Source organism: Xiphophorus hellerii, chromosome 3 (genome assembly GCF_003331165.1).
Source record: "Xiphophorus hellerii strain 12219 chromosome 3, Xiphophorus_hellerii-4.1, whole genome shotgun sequence".
NCBI lineage: Eukaryota > Metazoa > Chordata > Actinopteri > Cyprinodontiformes > Poeciliidae > Xiphophorus > Xiphophorus hellerii.
The window spans coordinates 11,466,604-11,472,603 of record NC_045674.1 but is presented as its reverse complement, the minus strand read 5'-3'; the positions used below and the strand labels follow the sequence as shown (position 1 = coordinate 11,472,603).

General features: G+C 41.9%; 1 protein-coding gene across 3 annotated transcripts in view; it reads left to right on the top strand.

Moving 5' to 3' along the window:
• Nucleotides 1–3,932: 3,932 nt before the first annotated feature.
• erfl1 (Ets2 repressor factor like 1) overlaps nucleotides 3,933–6,000 on the top strand; it is a 52,558-nt gene continuing 50,490 nt past the window's right edge. Inside the window, exon 1 of one of the 3 annotated variants that reach the window (XM_032557696.1) lies at nucleotides 3,933–4,297. The gene's annotated coding sequence lies outside the window, so the exon portion shown is untranslated. Of the gene's footprint in view, nucleotides 4,351–6,000 lie in introns of all 3 variants that reach the window. The other 2 variants (XM_032557695.1, XM_032557697.1) reach the window with 2 other exon arrangements.

Below are 6,000 nucleotides of genomic sequence, written 5' to 3'. Positions count from 1 at the left end.
GTGTTAATTCCGTGGTGTAGCGATCGAACAGCTCTGGCAACAATGGGAAATGGGCTATTGATCAGAACAGCTCAGATTAAGACTAGGCACTGGAGCTCTTTCTTGCTCTCTTTCCCTTCCTTTTCTCTCCATTTCCCACCTTCCACAGCCTGTCTTCCTGTCTGTCCTGCTTGTGTCACCCCCCCTCGCCTTGCCTCCCGATGCACACACTCTCCAGCCTTTTGTCTTCGGCCCTCAAACCAGTGGAAAGTGCTTAAGAGTCCATGAGGAATTCTCTTTCTCCCTCCTATGTCTTTAATTTTGAGTAAGAAGTATCTCCTTTAATATTTTTGTGCCAAAAGAAAGCAGCAAAACAGGAAGTACATATTGGAACCTCAGCTTGGAATATAATCCATTGAGCTTTCTCCCTTTAACAGCGTTCTGTGCTTCAATGTGACATCGACTCGTGGTAGATTTCATATCAGTCCGTCACAAAGAGGGGCCCCCGCCTTTTGTTGTGCCACAATTAAAATCTGCCCCATCAAAACGGCTTGTGTCCCAAAATGAGCTGTCACGCTCGCGCCGCAGGACGGAACACATTGAGTTTGCATTGAACAGACATAAAACCCGGCAAATGTGAGGAGACAGCAAATCCATAGAGTGAAAAGTGAGCTAGGAATCCTCTCCTCTACTTATATTAATTAACTCAGTCGATGGGGATGTGATAGGTCAGTTTTTCATCCTCTTTCAGGCGCCTCCCTGCTTTGTCACATATACCTCCCAGGTGTCGGGTTGTGGGTCGGGGGGCCCTCAGACGCTCCAGCTGCTGTGCAGAAATCAGCAGGGGAGGATTGAAAAACGAAAAAAAAAATTTGAGTCAGGTTGTCTGAGGCGTGTTTTCCCTTTTCAGATTCAGAGGATGACGAACAGCTGCAAATTAAAGCATAAATACTGACAGAGACCAGCAACACACAAACACACAAACAGAAAGCAATGTTTGCATCAATATTGCCACGACCCTCAGGGGAGTCCAAGTATTGGCAAAGCTTTCATCTGCTATGTGTGTGAGTGTCTGATATTCAATGCTCAAAGCCCTTAAGACTGACACACATCAAGAAAAGAAATAAAACACGGCTGTACATGCACTCATGGACTGGACTCACGGTTGTGCGACTTGAATCTAAACACCGGAGCAAAAGTGGAGTTTGGAACAGATGGAGGCGCCAGTTCAGAAGGTTAACAAGCAGTGATGGACGACTGGAATCAGAAGCCGGCACTAGAGGGCGATAAAGAGGTGCAGGAGCTGTTGTATGAATATGTGATTATGTTGGGTGCTTGGCTTTGACCATGAACATGAGCATGCAGAACTGGTAATCCTTCTTTTGCTCTTTGCGTTTTTGTCTCAGAGCTGTTGTGTATCGTAGTTCACAGCAAAACTGCAGTTTTCCTGAGGACAACATCAGATTGGCCAAAGGGAAACTCTCAAGATTGAGATTTTCTAGCATTTTCAAGGGCAAGCTGATAATACCAGCTTATTACTACTCTACACTGTTGAGCAGGGGTGGTTCTAACATGAATGGCACCCAGAGCAAGTCCCTTTCCTCTGCTGACTGATACAGTCTTACAACAAAACCACAAAACATGTGTAACTTAACAGACACACTAAATAGTTTAAACTAAGATCTTCACTTTGCTTAAACTGAGACAGGTTGGCTGAATTTAACAAATAATCAGAGCTCATCTCAAGGCAAACTTCTACTATATTGACTTCTTCAACTGAACAGTTTCATTTCCATGTCTTGGCTGCCTCTTGCTCTTCATACATCACCAACCTAAGTTGTAATATCCAGCTTTCATGTGAGCTTTCAAAATTCAACCAGAAGAGGCATGGAGTGGAACTTTGAAGGCTCAATATGGAGAGTTATGAATAAAATCAGTGTTGGGCATCTATAATACTCAAGTGCTAAAAGCACTGGTGGTGTGGTACTGGTGCATTTGTGCATTAAATGCCAGCTGGTCACACTGACAGTCTGCAAACACGGCACTATACCCTTGAGTCTCATAGCCATTTATCCCTTACAGAAGTTAGATGACATGAAGTTGTGACTTCCTTGCTTTAACCTCACAATGCCACCTTAGACCTTTCAGAAAACTTAAGGTGCTAGCTTTAGGAGTTTTGTGTGAGAGGCTGAGCATTACTAAGGTTTATCCCAAAGGAAGCAAAATGAGTAAAACCTTTGAACTCAGAGTAACACTGAAATAAAAGTAGAGCTCTACAGGCCCATAAAACAGAATTCACGTAAACTACTAAAAGACTTTTAGTTTTTGTACTTCTTCAAATTAATTTGAGACCAGAAATACTTTACATGTTCCCTTCACAGTACCTGTTTCACACACAAAAAAAAAAGTTTTGTAGCATTAACTAGATTAGTTGCTCCTAGGGGCACAGGGAGATCATTGGTGGTGCACTGCCTCCTTTCTACATAGTAAATAAATTACTTACTGACAGCTATCTTAAACATTCATAAAACTGCATTCACGTAAACCACTTTGAAATTGATTGGAGCTTGTTTAGATGGTAGAAGTCCTATTTGGGTTAGTTGTTAACTCCAGCTTCCAGAACCAGCTGCTAAATAAAGAAGCTATGAGCGTTATCTACTGAAGGTAATACATTGACAGCTTAACCCACCCCATGATTTCCATCAGCCATCTACACTAGGTCGGCTTTAGACATATGCACACTTTGGCCCCTTGCTGGCCTGAGGACCCAAGAGCACCCTACATTTCTTAAAACAGGTTGATGAAATGTGCTTGTAAAGATTAAATACAAACATGATAGCAATGTAATGGTTCATATAATAGTGTACTCATAAACTTCTTTAAAATGTTTTGATTGCAGTTGTTTTAGGATGTTTCTTGGTCAAGGTTCAGCAGGCAGTGTTGAATGCAATGTTTTAATAAAAAAAAGACTAAGAAAACTATGTATCCCAGGTAGGATCATATGGTCTTGTGATCTTGCAATCTATTTAAAAAAGAAAAATGAACTACGCCTTTAACTGTAATAGTTACCTCACTAAGTTTAAAGCAGAATGTATAAATGCAGATATGAAAAAATTATATCAGGCCTGCAAAATGTAAGAGACATTGTTGGTGATGTAGCTGGTGGTCAAATTCTCCCTGCCTTGGGTCGGCTCTGCATCTGCAAAAGTGAAACAGAAATGCAAATGAAAAGAAAAAAAAGAAAAGCAGGCCAACTCTTATGCCACTAAATCGACTCCACCCTTAACAAACTTTAATTATTTAATTGATCCTCTATCAGTAAGTTAATAATCAATTAAGTAAACCAATGGAATTCACTTGAGTGCAGACAGCCGGTGTCTATGACAATGGGATCAGGAGAAGAGGCGATGGAGGAGAAAGAGGGATGCTCACCTCTGAAGCTTGGCATATTTAGGGTTGATGATGGACCAAGATCACATTCTTGTAAAATTTGTATTTTATGAGCTAAAAACAGTCATGGGAGACAAGTCACAACGTTTGTCTAATCTGATTTTTTTTTTTTTTTTTTTTTAAAAAGACAGTTTAAAATGTTCAAAATTAGGTCATTGTAAAAAGCTTTACAATGTAATGTGAAGCAGGAACTGGATGAATGTTGATAGCTTACCTTTCTAATATGATCCAAGAAAAAGAAAGATAATCATAGGTATCATTCTAGTTTAAGGCAGTCAGGACACAAAATCCCATTGCACTTGAACTCTACAAAGTGACCTCCTTTATTGCTTGTTTGGGGGGGAATTGGCGGTAGAGTCACAATGATGAACTTTTTGATGGGCAGGATTAAGTTTGCTGGGGAGAGCATGCAAAGCGGCTCTGGCTGGACCCACGGAAAGGCTCGTCTTGTGGCAGCAAAGCGCTCAGAGTCGCAAACGGAGCCAGCACCGCACAGCGCACTCACAAACCTCATACTTGAGACACGGGAGCGGAAACGGGTCGAATCCTACTTCAAATTCTCTTTCCTCTCGGCTTGTCGACCGGGGAAAACAAACCGACCTGAGGCGCGGCGAATGGGGATTTACTAATTAACTACTTGCACACACACTCATACACACACGGGGAGAGAGAGAGAGAAAACCAGAGAGAGAGAGAGAGAAAGGGGAGAGAGAGAGAGAAAGATGCACACCTCCTGTTCTCCCTCCTCCTCCCCCTCCTTCTGCTCGCCTCCCCGGGTTCAGGTTGGTAGCTGAGCTGCCTCTCCGGTCGCTGTCTCGGTGCGCCGTCAGAGTGGATGCGCTTGGATTGACTGCGTGCGCTTCAGCCGGTGAGAAGATCACTTCCTAAAAAAAACAAACAAACAAACAAAAAAATCTGAAGGTATGTTTTGTTTATAATACTGATGATGTCGGTTTCATTTTGTTGGCTGATTCTCATCTGTTTTTGACTGATAACAAAAAAAAAAAAAAGTTGTCTGCGCGCTAGTGGGCTTGCTCAAAAGTCTTCAGTGATGAAATTATTTCGTTTATATAACTTTCTCCTGCTTACACGGCTGCTGTTTCGCGGATGCAACGCTTGCTTGCAGGGACAAAAACAACAACAACAAAAAAAAGTTGAACCGTGCATGGCATTTTTTGGTTGCAGTTGTTTTTGTTTTTGGACGAATTGGAAACAGTTTCTTTTTTTGTGCGCGCGCACCGCGCGGGGATTTTGCCTCTTTAAAAGTCTGTAAGCAGGTGGGGAAAGTCTCGGCTCCACACGCGTTCAGCTGTCTGCGTTGGCCCGGATTAGCCTTTAAATGTCTCTATTTGTTAAGGCGTCTCGCTCTCACCTCCACGCGGCCGTATCAATCAGTCAATTAAACAGGCATTCACGCGGCGAGCTGCGCGGCACCCTTGTAGCCGCCGCACATCTCTCACTCCCTCTCTCTCCCGTTAATGAGCGCTGCCCATTTGGCTCACGGAGAGTATTTATGGGAGCGTTTGGATATTCATGAGGCCCGCGTTGTGCTTTAGCGTGTACTAATTTAATTAATTAGCTTATGATTATTTATTCATCACATTTTTGGGATTTAACATTAGAGTCGGGTTCAAGTTCAGCTGCCTGTCTCGAACGAGCAGAGTTTTTCGGAATGTCTACAAAACACATCCCCCCCCCCCCCCCCCAAGTTTCGGTTCTCAGATTTCTAAAATAACGACAGCGATAGCGCATCGAGCTGCCAGAAGAGGTTTTCTGTCTGGGATCATATGTCAATGTGAGTCCTTTGCAAAGGACGAGGCTGAAGTTTACTCCAGCAGAAGTGAAGCCGATTATTTTATTTATTTATTTATTTTTTTTATTTTTTTGCTGAGCGTGTGCATGTGTTGGTATCCAGACTCGCATGGGAGTTTGTTTGAGAAGTGGGCACATCGATACCACTTCGCAGTCAAGCTTTAAAAACATATTTGGAATAATCTTTATTTGATTTCGCAGGTTGCACGTGTTTTTTATTTATTTATTATTTATTTATTTTCTGTCTCTTTTTTTAAGGTGTTTGCCCCCGCCCCCCCACTCTTCAGGTTTTGATGCATATTTATGCGCGCCATGGGTGTACTCCCATCAATTATTTGTGCCGGTATATTTCCAGATAAACAGTGTTTGTAAATCGATACATGCATGTAACTATTGCAGATTAAGAGATCGATCAATGAATCCACCCGAAGACCAGAAGTACAGCCAATCCGTGTGCGGGTGTGTGTGAGCGCGTGTGTGTGTTTTTTATTCACAGCTGACTTCAAGAAGCATCAGCCATGCAAAAAAGAAAAAGAGAAGCGCGCGCGTGCACGATGACTAAAAACAAGATATACGCAAATTGAAAACTTTATTTGATTTATGTCTTTTACGTATCAGGCGAACCCAATTATTATTATTATTATTATTATTATTATTATTATTATTATTATTATTATTGGATACGTGTCAAATATAAGGATGGATTATAGATTCATCAACCACGTTTTTATTACATTAATATATGTATCCGTGCAACTT